This window comes from Silurus meridionalis, chromosome 1, assembly GCF_014805685.1.
Source record: "Silurus meridionalis isolate SWU-2019-XX chromosome 1, ASM1480568v1, whole genome shotgun sequence".
In the NCBI taxonomy this organism is placed as follows: Eukaryota; Metazoa; Chordata; class Actinopteri; order Siluriformes; family Siluridae; genus Silurus; species Silurus meridionalis.
The window spans coordinates 27418786-27435165 of NC_060884.1; positions in this window are offsets into that span (position 1 = coordinate 27418786).

Here is a 16380-nt window from a genome sequence, read left to right on the forward strand (position 1 = left end):
GAGTCTCAGCTGTCGCAATCTTTAAAAGCTCACCATGGAGGAGATAGGATGGCTGGATTTAACACTAGATCCATTGTTTGATTAGGCGTTGTGTTGAAAAGACCTCAGAATCCTGGCCATCTCTAGTTATCACTCTCCCTACCCTAAACCCTCCAGGGAGGTATAATTCATGAGTTGAATTAATGAATCTTCCATTTATATGGACCCTCTAATGAAATTAAACCATTTAGCGGCAAAACGTTCACTTTCTGACTCGCATTAACGTTTACAAAGGCTTTCATACTTTACCTACAACGTATATGCAAATGCTTCCATGCCTTTATGTTGTATTAATTCCTTGTATAATTAATTTCCACCTTCGTGACAGGCAATGACAGAGTGAACAGTAGAGCAGAACCCAGTTAATTGTTCGAATACAATGTCTGAATATTATGAATCATTCCCATTATTAACTTCACCAAATGCCAGCCACCTTTGCTATTCAATAGGCAAGTAAAGCCACATTAACGCAATACCTATTTACAAGAAGGCATTGCAGGCAGCTGGTTTAGTAGATAAAGAAGAGAATGTATGTCAGGCACCCTATTTTTTTTTTCATTGCATTTCCTCGTTAACCTCACAGCTGCCAGCTTCCTGTTCTCATGAATTTCAAATGATTAAAGCCAGATTGTAAAAGCAGTATTGTGGCACTTATCAACTCAGGGGAGTTCAGAGGTGAAGAATCAGACAGGACAGCAGGAATCCATGCAGGTACAAAAGGCACACACAGTGCTCAGGTAAAAATGTGTTTCTTAGCTGAGTTAAAGCACAGCAGGCACCTCAGTTGTTGTTTAATTTTCCGCCTAATCGTTGTGACAAATCCTGCCTTGTTTCCGTTGTTTCACATGTTGCCTTATCTAAAAAGTGACTGCAACCACCATGAGGCCTACTTTGAAAAATCCAAAGAGAAAGCAAGTTTTGATCAACTGAGCTTTTTTTTTTTTAGAATACAGCAGCTCCTCAAGCCATTCATGACTTTGTTCATGCAATGATGTCATTGTTTCAGAGAGGAAGACACACAATCGATTCAACTGATTTGTTTTTCATCTCAGCATAGTGCTCCAGTATTGATGTGCAGGCGTTACCACCAGGCTAATTGCTTATACTTTGTACTGGGCACACTTGCTCCCTAAGCAAGCCGATTGCAGAGAATGTCGCCACTCAATTCACACAGGTGAATTAATTGTCTCCAAGGCTGGCAGACTTTAATGTGGTATACACAGTGAAGACGTGAGTGAACAAATCCACTGGGAACTACAACCAGCCTAATGGATGCCAAAAGTAGCGCATTAGCAAGACTTGGTTTACATTAACGTCTTTGATGGATTATTAAGATTCCAGCTGAGGGAGATTTAAAGGTCTGAATATATGCATATATGTGATATTTATGATTCTCCAGTTACAACAGAGGACACACCTGGATGTGATACAGTAATACGACCGACAGCAGATGGGCCTTCAGAGGAACACAGTGTTATCAGTCAAACAAAAGATTCAGTATCCGGATCGCATAAAAATTGATGATTAAATAAAATGTGTCAGTCTATTTAAACAAAAGAGTTGAATGACACATCAGCTGAATTGTAGCAACCTGTCAATTTTATAAACTGTCTATAAATTGATACATTGAATGTAATAAATTTCTTTATAACCCAGCATATGCTTTCTTCTTTCAGGTGAATAAGGAGGTATTATAACAAATGCAGCTGTAAAAACAGCCACTTTACCTATAAAGATAAGAATATAGGTGTGCTTTTCTAACACAGTTGAATGTCATGCTCTGATCAAGATGGTTACTTGCCATAGCCAAATGGAGAATTCAGGGTCTGAATCAATTACACAATGCACACTGTTGCTTAAACTTTACAGCAGATTAAGTTATAACATTTGAATGCTAATAAGATCCTTTGACATTTAGCCCCCCAGAACAAAACTCACTGATTTAATCAGGGACTTGTTCAGCACCAGATAATATTTACCTCACAAGATAAGACCTGAGGGACTGTGGATAATAATCATGATTCACACTATGAATCGGTTGTTTATTGTATAGCCATTGTATTTATTACATAATAATTAAATGCAAATTAAATCAATTAGTAATTGCGGATCTTGGACAATGAATTTTGTACAATTATTCCAGTTTTTATACAACAATAGAGAACATATTGTTTTCTAAACAATATATTGAAATATGTAGAAAATTTCAGTATGTGATTCCTATGCCCCTGCTGAAATCATAAAATATATCATCTCCGTCTCATGGGAAATCACATCTCTTAAAACAATGTGGCGTTTTCCCCGGCTAAATAGCCATGACTCATTCTCATTAGAGATACTTAATAAGAATGAACTCAATAGCCTTAAGGCATAAAGATATATAGGGACACCGTTTTGACTTTAATTATGGTGGAAAACCCAGGCATACCCTAGGCTCAAGTCTAGAAGAGATTTGCTTGCAGTTATGTTTTAACAGTGTAAGGAATCATAATTAGGGCTTACTGAGCAATATTTAAAGCTGCAATTTTCAAATCTCTTAGGAATAATCTATGTGGTGGAAATGAAACCTAGAAGAACGGATAACTTGTTCTGGGTTCTTCATGTCTCAGTGGCCTAATTATCACAATATGATGTGTTTTTAGTTTTTTGTTGGAGTTATTTTTGTGTTTAACTTTTTCTGCATATGACAAAAACGAATGGTAACAGCATTAAAAACAATGTTTCATGACATAAAAAATCTGCTCTATGTGTATTAATAGATCACAGTTTCCCTGAAATTATGACATTTGTGGCAGTATTTTAAATAAATGTATGTATTCAGAGCTCTGATATATCTGTATTTATATTTGGATTTAAACCTAAAATGGGCATGGGAGTGTTTTTTCCACTTTGCTCTTGGAAAAACTGGGAACCCAGGGAAAAAATACTCATGATATAAATGACAGCAGTGTCAGGATGGTCAGGGGTGTTGACAGTTCCTCAAACTCAGATACAGAAAAGGAAGCCTTAATTTGTCACAAACATATTGCAGAACAATGAAATTCTTTTCTTTACTCTAACCCCAGCTTGTTAGGAAGCTCGGGTCAGTGGCAGGTTAGCCAGAGAGGTTTAAGGGCCTTGCTCAAGGGCCCAGTGGTGGCAGCTTGGCAGTGTTGTGGCTTAAACCCCTAGCCTTCTCAATAGTCTCAACTACAAATATTTCAAATGTGCTTACAGTTTATAACTAACCACCCACATGAAAATCTCCAATGTGTGAATATTTTTCTCGCTTTTTGGTTGCATCTCTGGTATGATCATATAGAATTGCTATGCGGGTAAGGCTGAATATGTACAGCTTTGTTTCAAAGCCACTGTCTGAACTCTCTACTTGGCTTTGCTTCTAACCCACCCACCCACTAGCCTGAAACAAAATCTTTAACATGGACCGGCAACTTTGCCATCAAGGTTGGGAAAACACAGTGGGCACTGACATAAAACAGCTTGGCAGACAATCATGGTGTAAACAGCCCAGGGTAATAGCCCCAATCAGCAATAGTTGGGGCTTGGGCTGTGCTTTGAAAATTTTAGACACAGCTGTATGTTCATACCACAATCTGTTTATTTTGCCAGAACTTTACATCTCATCTGTTGTTAGCCTTCCATCCATAAGTAGAAAGAAACAACCTAAAAGACATGGACAATCAAATATTTATAGATGACAAAATCTATGGTCGTGTACATTGTATTAGTTGAGTTATTAGAGCAAAACCTCCAGAAATGTATGTTTAGGCACAATATACACCTTTTTAAACTACTGTAAGATACAAGTATATTACTGATTGAAGTGCTGGCACAGTGGTTACAATGTTGAAGATCAGAAGGTTGTGAGTTCAAATCTACTTGATCATTGAACAAGGTACTTAACCCTAAATTGCTCAGTTGTTTAAATGAGAAAACCATCACTCTGGATAAAGGCACCTGTCAACTGAAATAAATGTAAATGTACTAATCTGTAACCTAATACTTCTTACCAGGATGCTTTAAATTTTACTCAAGCACTCAAAAACTGCTGCTGCAATTAAAAACTGTCCTGCGCTCAATCCAGGATTCACAATATCCTAAACATCCATCCAACACCTATACTGTTTAGACTTTTTGTACACCGCTATTAAAGAGTAATAGCCTCTTTATAATTTATAATCCCGCCGGCCATAAAAGAATAGGCTGCCTATTGAGTCTGCTTCCAATTAAAGTTTCCTCTTCAAGGGAGTTGAGTTCTGTTTCATTGTCACCTCAACAGGGATATAGATTTCTCCAAAGCTGCTTTCTGACAATGTCTATTGTTCGAAGACCTACATAAATTTAAATGGATTTGAATTAAGCATGATTTGTAATTATTAGCATTACTGAGTCATGTGAAAGATAACAATCCATACAATGAGCATAGAGCACAGAGTTTGTGCATTTGAAGTCATAGAGATTTGCTTTCTAAACTGAAATTACATTGGCTTTAATAATAGATCATTAAAATAAGCCATGCATGCCCTCTGCTATAGAGTTTCCTAAAATGAGGGGGTATCACAAGATGAAATGTATTTTAAGAGGGACTTTTTCTGGCAATTTGTATTGTATAGGAACAATAGATCGAGAAACATGTATCTGAAACAGACTTTTATATGCCCATTTTGAACCACATGGTGCAGTGGTTCAATAACCACATTTATTTGGTGTAATCCAATTAAAAAAAATAGGGGTAAATAGTGGAGTGAAACCATGTGAGTGTCAGTCTTGCTTCATGCTGTTGTTGTCAGTAGCAGTGGGCATCGGCAGGGAAAAAAAAAAGGTTAATTGAACTATAATTCGCTGCCAGGGATAGTGCTAGTGCAGAGGTGAGGGAGTGGATGAACAAAGGAAGAGATATGGAGGGGGAGGATTCTTGGCGGGATGACAAATGTGCACTTGCCAGCTATCTGACAGGTAACGTGTGAGTGAGAGAGAGATTGTCTGACAGAAACATTTGCAGGACAGCCTAAGGCAGGATCCAGCCAAGGTTGGAAAGATCTATCCATACACAATAGATGTCTGTATTGAAGATAACTTGAAAGTTTACTTTGTTTATAAATTTGCTGTTTCTTTCCTGACAAAACTACTACTTTATTGGGAAGTGTGTGACCTCTGACCGCTTAACACACACATGAATTATACCCAAGTCATGGTAAAAGCCATGTAGACAAATCACACAGATACTTACTTTTCAACTATTTTGAAAAATGCAGGTACTGGACGTCCTTGGCCGCACATCTGTTCTCAGGATCCTGCAAGGACAGTTATTCTTGGCTAAGAAGAGGCTCTACTAATCCAAAATCACTTGAACTTGCACCAGGAACTGACAGCCTTTGCTAAAATGAAACTTTATTGCGCTTCCCATCAAGCTATGACACACACACAGACACACACACACACACGTCTCTATTGGAATTATGGTGCAACAACTAATTTGACGTGTCAAGGCTCTATTGATGAGACTTACCTTAAATATTTGTATATGATATATTAGATATCAGATTTTACCTATAATGCATTTTTTGGTATTTCATGTTTTTTTGTTGCGTGTCAGTACTGGCTTGTGTGTCATGGTCCTAACCTTCAGCTTGCTTCAATACAGTCAAGGTTATATCCTTTTCAAAGATCAACTGAATTTTTTATTTCGCTGTATCCCCATGAAGCCCTACCCTTGCACTAACAACAAGTACATAAGGAATAAAAGATGACAAGGCATGCTGTTACAGAAAAATAATCAATAATAGGGTAGTGGGATACAAACAGACATGAAGCAGAGTTGCTGTTACCACTCTGATTTTTTATTCCCTATGACAGCATGACTTAAAGCATTCTATAATTTTATACTGCACTAATATTCAGTTATTGCATTTATGGATTACATTTATGAATATTTAATGTTATGATTTGACTGCAAAACAAGTAATTTCCTGTTATCGCTTACATTTTAGCAGCTTTAAACTGTCCCACTCTCGTCAATTTATTTTTTTAATTGAAATTAATAAGAAAATAAATACTTGCAGAAAACAGTAAGGCCTCTTTTTTTCTTTGCAAAAAAACTTGCTGATTGTAAGATAAAGCTAATGCTGGAGGTTTCTTCCATAAATCTCCTTATAGAAAGCTTCACTCTATCGATTATGCTTTTTTCAAATGTGTTTTTCGATTTGTTCTTTATTAGATCTAAGTTTTTGTAGTGCATCTACCACAAAAGTCTGCGTTAGTTTTTGTTAAAAAAACAATATCGCATTAAATGTATCCATTATAATAATCCTCTCGTTTGAATTCCAGCTGCAACTACAGTCAGAGCTGCGGTTTTAGAAACCAATCATCATCTGACCAATCAGATTTGAAATATATAGAATAATATTTAATATCATGACGGATTTTTTGTTTCTATTCAGTAGTTTTTTGCATCTTACACATAGTGTTGCTGATAATGTAAAAAATAAAAAATGAAAGAAAAAAATAGCATGTCAATGTCTTTGTCAAACATTTACCCAAAAAAGCTCACTCAGACCTGCACCAGTAGCCCCACATCTGTCAGTCAAAGATTTGATCAGGACGTCTGATAATGTCAGCAGTCACAGTGCTTCCATATCTGAATTTAAAATGAAGTTTCACGGGGTTCAAATTTACACTATACATCCATCCAGGCGTTAGCTGTTCACTTGGATGACAGGCTCATGACTGTTATTTAATCCTTTTTGTTCTTGGCAGCTCGAACCCCTGACATTTGGGAACAGTGAATTTGCTGACTTAAGAAGTTTGACTCATGTAGTTTGGACTTGCACGTTCTGGTAATGTGAACGCATTTGTCTTTCTGGTTTTCTAGTTTGTTTTTTTTACCCCAAGGTGTGCATGTGCATGAATTAGTGCTTTTTCACTTGTATTCATTTACATTCAGATTCACCTCATTTCCTAGCAGTTGGACCAGAGGTGTTGCTGCGGGAAAGGTTTCAGGTTTAAACACCCTGAAATACGTTATGATAGTTCCAGATGCGTATTCGTGGGTGGCTATCACAAAAAAAATTACAGTGCAACTGATTTTTTACATTACAGAATACCATAGTTTATTGATGTAAATAAATAGTCAATGAAAGCATCATTATCATTATCAATTCTTAAAAATTTTTTTAGCTGCTATGGTGAGAGAAACAATGAACCAATCAGGATCATGCATTCCTCATCTTTCCTTCTAGCAATTAAAGGTCTGCAAAAAAAAAAGTCCAAAATATTATACTGTTTTTATACCAGTAGTGTTTTCTGAAGAATCTAAATTTAAAGTGGGACAAAAATAAGTGGTGTGCATGGGAAGTGTTCAAGAACAGATGAGGACATTGAGGCATTAAGGTTATGTGTCTGTTTCAGTGATGGGAAATAATGTAGCACAAATACTTAATTACTGAAGATTTAATTTTATGGACTTTTTACTTTCATTCGTTACATTTTTTACACAAATATCTGTACGTTTTTTCCTTACATGTTCAAACCAGGCTTGTTACTTTAGTTTTAATATATTGGGTGACACAATCAATATTTTTTCTTCTCATTGCGCAACTTTTTCAGCCCATCAACCCATTTGTTGTTATTGTGTGGATTTTTCACCCTACCAATGGTGTATAATTTCCTGCCTCTCACACACCACAGATGTAGGCTAGTATATGAAGATAACAACAAGCAAGGCAGAAGGCAACAAGAAGTAAGGGGTTATTGTGGATGAGACAAATAGAGTCAGAGATGTAAACATGACTGCGAACAGAGACATTCCTGATCATCATCATCTTTTCTCTGCTTGTGTTCTATATTGTGGTTGTTCAGCCTGGATACATTTATTAGGTAACAACATTTTAAAATATTTTGTATTAATATGATGTGAGGTCCAGGTACCAGCGTGACACTAAAACAGGTAGTAGTAATGACTACTTTTTACTTAAGCACATGTCAGAGCCCAAACGTCTTTAATTTAACTTGAGTGGAAAAAGTGTAGTCAGTACTTCAACTCCTACCAGAGTCTTTTAAGAAATGACTATGAGTGTATTTCTACTTAGTGATGGATGTGTGTACTTTGGCCATCTCTGGTCTGTTCCCAAAAACAAAGGAAAAGGTTTTTCCAATTATTACATTTTTTGGTGAGTGAAGGAAAACAGCTTTACACCGCACTGCCAAAGACAGCATAATTGGACTCATTTATCATGTACTCATGATTAAATGACAAATTCTAGCACCACTAAAATACATGAGCACCTCATAATTACCTTTTTTGTTTTACAGATCACACAGTGATTTTATTGAGCCTAATCCACAATCTGTCACGAATTCCCTCTCAGCATGCAGCGTGACAGGTTCAGCGTTGCAGCTTGAGTGTGACAAATACTGGACATTTTATTTTGAGTGTTTTGGAGACAAGGTGAGGGAGGCACAATTGAGATGGTTTGGACATCTGCAGAGGAGGGACATGGGGTATATTGGTAGGAGAATGCTGAGAATGGAGCCACCAGGAAGGAGGAAAAAAGGAAGTCCAAGGAGGAGGTTTATGGATGTGGTGAGGGAAGACATACAGGTGGTTGATTTTAAACAGGCAGATGTAGAGGACAGGGGGGTATGGAGACGGATGATCCGCTGTGGCGACTCCTAATGGGAGAAGCCGAAAGAAGAAGAGGACGAGGAGTTATAACATGAACTTTTGGTGGGGTTTTTTTGCCTTTTTGCCCCCGACCTGTTATTCGTTTCTTACCCCTCGTTTTTGAGGTGTTCTGTGTTAAGCAAATGCAATATTTCTCCAAAAAGATCTTGCTCCTTTGTCTCTTAGCAAAGTCATATAATGTATTTATGTTATTAAAGCCAAGTTTTGCTTTTCAAGTTTGTGTATTGCATGTTTTTTACCTATGTTTTGTCCCTTGACATTGATGTGGCATATAATCCTTCCCTAATAAACAATACACACTTGAGTTTAGCATGTTACACACTACAAGAGTTAGGAAATCTAAACCGATGTTAAAATGTTCAAGAAAATTTTAAAGACGGATATTATTTCCATCTTTGCCTGTCATTCTGCCTGTATCACCAGTCTCCAAAGCCCCAATTTTACAAGTCCTTCAATCACTCATCTGTGCTAACTTGTCCCGAATCTTAAAACATGTGATATCACAGAATATCACGTTAACAAAATGTGACTTTATATAATATAAAACACAAACTGAATACAAAATAAAAGATTGTGGCAGCATGGTTTGTAGAGCTTGAGTTATGAGCTGAGACATAATTAAAAACTTCACTGTTGGTCATATAAAAAAGACTTACTGCTACATGCAAGCTGCCATGTCTGCAAATTCATCTGTATATACAGACATTCGTTCAGCTCATTGGTTTCCAGAAATCAGGGTTGTGTTTCATATGATAGCATCAGCTTTCACCACACTCATTACTTGACTGTAGGTCATAAATATTTACAATTAAAAAAAAGCAGTGGCCATGACTATACTGTGAGAAAAGTGGAAGGGTTAGTGTTTATATAATTTTATGGTGGTGATGAGATACAGGTGTCCTTAATCAGAAATCTAATCAGGTTGGGAAAGAGGATAGGTTGGCAAGGAGTCTTATGATCGTTCATGTGATTGAACTTGGTGTTAGTCAGCTGGCATAAAAGCAGACTGTGAATTGAAGGGTAGATACTTTTTTTGGGTTCTGGAGCAGGCAAAGGTACTAAAATGACATCAACTAATGATCAGGACATGTTTTGCATGAATCAAATTGATTTAAAAGGAATAAGCACAATGGAGTGAGCTGTTATAGGAAAATAATCTGTGCTTACTGTTCTTAAAATTAGTTTCTTATAACACCAGATAAAAAATGGTTTATTATACCACAGCAATCTGTCAAAAACGTCAATGTTTATTTAATTAATTAACCACATTACTTGAAAAACAAACATATCCTTATGACTCAATTTTGTAAAAAAAAATATATATATCACATTACAATTCTTATTGCTTATAGACATTTTTTTGATACATGATTTGTTTCACAATATATACGGAATAGCTTTGTAATTTTTTTTTAATCAAAATACAATAAAAAACCTGTAAAAAAAAAGTTTAATACTTTGTCCAGAGTTGTGAAGTAATGAAGTACAAAAACCTATTTAATGTACTTAAGTAGATTTTTCTGGTATCAGTACTTTACTACACTATTTAACAACTTTTACTTTAACTCATTACATTTTTACACAAATATCTGTACTTTCTACTTCTTACATTTTCAAACCAGGATAAATTCATTAGGTAACAAAATTTGAAATTATTTTATATTAATATTTTAAATATATTAATATGATGTGAGGTCTAGTTACCAGCGTGACACTAAAACAGGTAGTATTAAGGCTACCTTTTTCTTAAGTATATGTCAGAGCTCAAACTTCTTTATTTGAACTTGAGTGAAAAAGTCAGAACTTTAACTTTTACCAGAGTCTTTTAAAACATAAGTATCTGTACTTCCACGTGAGTGAAGGATGTGTTTACTTTTGCCATATCTGTCTTTGTCAACCACTTACAAACAATTACAATTGCAATTTTTAAAAAAAAAATTGTGATACCAGTCACAACTCAAATTCTCTCATATTAAATGTATATAAATAGAAAATGATTTTCTCCATTAAAAATTAGTTTATTTAGTTTATTAGCCATACATTTGCCTTACCAGCAAGCAATAACGTATTAGAATGATCACATTAATACAACACTGTGCCTTGAATTTCTGCTGGGACTATTGTCAGAACTACCATTGTAGATAATTAATCAAAACCCACTAACCAATCAGCTTCGAGAATACATCACCGCTGTGGTATAATGACCAATTTTAAAATAAATGCAGCAAATGACATTGTACAAATTACTTCATGGTATAATTCTGTACTGTAGACCTTCATCATCACCTTCTCTTACTCAGAAACTCTCAAGGTGTTCTGCTCACTGATTCTCATTTTCTAGTGATTCATATTCATTTTCAAATTCATTTTGATCATAATCAAGGTGTTCCATGGATCTTGTCCTTGGGGAAGGATACAATCTTAACAGACATTCAAACCTGTTAAGGTATCTAATTGCTGCACTTTTTCCCCCGGGCTGTTTAGTCACAGCAGAGAGCAAATTGAGCAATAAGTCATCTAAGATCAGAAACCTGTAGCAGATTTAATGTGTAAAACTGGCTCGGTTGACTTGATTTAGCAATAAATGTACGTTTAAACTTTGCATACAATTTGACATGACAGTAAAAATGTAATCCGAATAAGAAGTAGCAAATATTATTCACACACAAAAAGGAGTGTGTCAAAAAGAATGGAATGAAAACATAATGCACACCTCTATGAGAGAGTTTGAAGTAATAGCAAAGCTCCCATAAGTGGCTCAGCACAATAGTCTTTTTAGAGTCCATCAAACAATCATCGACTTTACACTTTTAAATCACAGATGTAGGAAAACAAAGTTTTATAGGAGATACATAGTGTAACCCATATCAAAAAATGGACAGATTGTAAATGTGAGCAACTCTATAGAGTGACATTTTACAAACTCCACCAATCCACCTGATGGATCCAAGTCTACCAGTATGTTCTTGGGATTGGAAAGAACTGGGGTCTGTGAGATGCTCGTTATTTGAATGCTGTCTTTACAAATCAAGCTTGTAACTAAATAAACACCCTAATACAAGGCCCCATACATGTGTTTCATGTGGTAAAACCTAAATCCACAGTCACAATTAGAAGACTAAAGATTCAATAACAGCTAATGGCCAACAATCACCCTTGCTTCGGTGGATAATCTTGCCTGGATACGGTAGATGTTTACCTAGAAACTGCTGCTATAACCACAAAACCTGTCTGGGACTCTTATTCTCATTTGTACATCATGCACATTCTTTTAACATGGTCAGTAATTTCAGAGTATACAATTGTACAGACTTTATAGCATGCAGTTGTCCATCTGGTTTTAAGCAGAAGACAATCTCTGATTGGAAAATTCATATAATAATTTGGACATTCAGATAATAATCAAGAATGTGATTGTTTAAGTATGAGGCACATTGTAATGTGTGTTCTTTATGGCTGCTACTTTGGCCAGTGCCTTCTTGTAAAAGAGAACATTGAACTCAATTCAATTGAGACTTCCTGGGAAAAAAAAATATGGTTTTCCTAATGCTATATTTTTTTTAAGTGTGTCAACAATGTAGCTTCTCATTACATCCAAATGCAAGAACATTTTCGTTTAATGTTCTGAATGTCAAACATGAACAACTGCCTTTAACACGAGGCAAGTACTATTCCATATCTGTGGATGACATCTTAATAAACATGACAACACTCAGACATTTCAATCGGGAACGATGGGATACTTAAACCTAATTTAGAAAATATGTTTATGTATGACGACTAAATGAAAGACGATAAATGAAAAATGAGGACAGCAGTTCAGAGGGAAAGCAGGGCTGAGTGTGTGCCATCACCGGGCATTAGACAAATCTCATAAGAGCCAGTGATGTGGAGCAGAGGCGATGTGCAATCAATTCCGGCACACTGGCCTGGGGCAGGCTGTTAAGGAGATGGATGGATTGATTTGACTGTCAGTGTAGCAGCTTCTTTGGGGAGACTCCGATGTACACTGTGTCATCTGTTTATGTGGCCTCACATGGCATTGGAGTCAAGTTCACATTTATATGCTCCCTAAATTAAACTGCACCTCCTCTTCCCCTTGGCTGCACACAGCACCAATCTGGGTTTATGTGCGCTGGAATCCCACAGGTCTGCTTCAGCGTGTCGGAAACCAGGCACTGCGGTCCGTTTAGCTTAGCAAGGAATGTTGAACAGCAAATTAGAGCATCATCACGCTGAGGTTGGAGAACTGTGACCCCAAATAAATCAAGCCTGCATCAGCATGAGACTCACTGCCTTAGCTACCTAAGTGAGAGCAGAAAGGACAGTGCTAGCTAAATGCTCTGGAGTCTATTTAAAGCGATTGCAAGTCAATGCAATCTCTATCCATTAACACTCTTGGTGTTCAGGCTTTATTTGAATGATGTCTGTTGCTGTTTATTTGGCAGGGACAGAATTAGCAATCTGTTAGGTTCAGTGTATCTGAATACAGAATGAGCACGGTTTCAACCCTTGAACTCCCAAAGGCTTTTTTTTTGTCCACATTGTCATTCCTCACTAACTATTCAACTACAAACCTTTCATAGGTCTTCATTGCACTTACTGAATAATTCATATAGAGTACGCTGTATAATAAGCAGGAAGTTTAAGAGGCTAAGCATATAAATTTCTGCTCCTTAAGAAGACCTTTTTTATTTATACATAAGTCTAATATGGAAGGTCAGTTGCTGGGTTTCTGTGATAATGAATGTAAAGGTACGTTGTCATGTCCCAGCACTGCTTTAGAGCCGTTAAGCAAGACTCTTTAACTTCCAGTGGGGGACAAATCATAAATTTATTAGCTAGGGCACCAGGCGAGTGCTTTCTGTTCCATGTTTTGCTTCCCTGAAACATTTGCAATGGTAAGTTTGAATCCTAATGTTGCCAGGTAGCCAAGGGCACAAGGACATCTGTAAGCTCATATATGCAGTAGAGGGCATATGGTTCTCTAAGTCCATTCCTTGAGGCTCCTTAGTGCTTTCCTCTAGGTATGAACATACTTCACTTTTGGCAACTTCGTTTTGGTTTCCGTTACATGCAGTAACGGTACAGGAGGAGCTCTGTTTCTGTCTCTCAAACTAAAGACCCTTTTAGATTACCGGATCACACTGGATCACAGTCACACTGGATCAATTTAATATGTACTTCTGTCAATATCCATCCCTTTCTGTGTAATTCGTATATATATATATGTATATGTACATATATATACTTTTATACTTTTTTTTGTTTTTATTTACTTTCTCTTATCTTTATATTCTATTTCTATCTTTCATGTTCACATGTTGGACAGTCGTAAGAAAAGCACTGAAAAACTCTGTATGAATATGTATGTGACAAATAAAATTGAATTTTAGATTAGATTACATTCACTACATGTACAAATTCAAATAAACAGTTAGCATCCAACCAGAAGTGCATAAGTGGCCTGTTTACAATACATAGCAGTAAGTTAAATGAGGGTAGGGTCCATATGTACAGGGATGTGAGTGATTACAGAGATTTCCTCACTGGAACGAATAAGTGGTAGGTAAGTAGGTGCAGTAGGTAATAAGATATGGTATGTATGTGGTATGTACATATCTGAATGTTTGTATGATACAGTATATACAGTACATAAATATGGGTGAAATATACAGTAGTGCAAAGATAAGTTATGGATGGTGCAAAATGTATAGTGGATAAAGTAGTGCAATACTGACAATGCAGTAGGGTATTTGTTGACAAAAGCATTAAATAAAATTGTGAAAAGCATTAAAAAATCTAGAAAAAAAAGTTAAGTTGGGCTTTATTTTCACTCCACAATATGTGGAGACATACAAAGGTACAAAATGTCATGAATCAGACGACCACGGTGCTACATATATAAACATACATGAACAGACATAGGCACTTGGGGGAAAAAACATATAAACAAATGACCTGTATTTTAAACATATACAGCACATCTAAAAAAATATATCATATAAAAGCATATAACCTATATAAATCAACATATACATATATATACCTATATACCAAATGGTCTTCAATAAGGCATATTACATAGTTTGATATGTGACGTTAGTTTGTTTATTCACCAGTGTCACTTTACTTCTTTCCCAATTTACGTTGGTACTGCACCATGTGGATGCATCAAGTACATTTCTGAGGACCTACAAAAGAGATGCACCAAATGAGCAAAAAATAGACACAGAGGAAGTTTTGTGTATGCATTCTTATAGTTAAAATTAGGTATAAATCAGAATGTATGTTGCACTGTGACATGAGAAGCAGGTTTAAAGTATATGGTATCAACATATAGCTAGTATAATGTGTGTTGGAGCGAGTATGTAATGCAGTTGTAGAGATGCTGGTGAGTGGGAACTGGCACATTGTAGATAAAATAGGAGTAGAAGAAAAAGTAGCATAATGTAATAAATTACAGCCAGTTAGCTATGCATACAGAGACAATAAAATTGCCTTTTCTTTAACAAAATGTCTGAGGGAGCACATGTTTGGGACTATGAAAAGTCAGCAAGTCATATATCATATTGAGTTCTTCCCTAATATCACACAAATTATATTAACAATAGGTGTCTGCGTGTCATAAGTAGAAGAGTTACACGATGGCTTAGTTTTGTGCTTTATTTAGTTTAGTTTTTTTACGATTCCACATAATTGTGCTCTTTTTTCTGTGCAACAAAACATAGTGGCATCGCACCATTTTATACAGTGCATATTTACACATGAAATATATATAACAAAAATACCTTTCACATTGCCCACATTAATCATTACAATTATTAAAGATTACTACATTCATTACTCAACCTGATGGTTTATTTGTTTTATTTCCCAATGGCTTTCTTTGTGAAAGCTTACAAAATACAACCTAGGAATGCAAGGAATGCTCTTACTTACAAATCACTGACCCCACTTATAATGTTTTTTAAGCTTCATGAAGCAGAAAAATACATTCAAGGTTAGTCTGAGGTCATTTGAACTCATTATAGCATTCTTATATTACACTGTATAATCGCATGGTTTTTAGAGGATAACATATTTAGAAAAAAATTATATTGAACAGTTTATTTAGCAGCAATACTAAACGCATTACAGTGATTATATAATGTTCCTGAATTGCACATTTCCATTTTAATCTCTTACCTTGCAGTATAAAACATTTTTATATTTTACAGTTTGTAATGTCAGTGTTAGTACATTCATAATAAAGGAGATAAAAAAAAAACATTGAGATGGTGGGAGGGTAAATGGAAAAAAAGCTGATGTAGAGGAGGGGTGAAATTGCAGGTCATTGGTGACCCATGGTATGCTTTGAAAGGTTAAATATTCATTTTTGCCCTCAGGAGTTTTATTATGTACTTCCATCCCCTATTGGCCATTAGTCCCTTGTTAACCCGGTTCCTTGAATGAAGTGAATGACAGCTGATGCTGTTTAGCTTCAGGCACACATGAATGTAGGCAGCTTGGAAAGACATCAGACAAATGTGGGGAACGATTTAAGGCCGTTTAAAGGTTTGATATTTAAAAAAGGTAACTGCAGCCTATAAAAAAAGGGGTTACTTTTTATACTCAAATTATCCTCTCCACATCGTTTTCATTTAAATGCATAATGA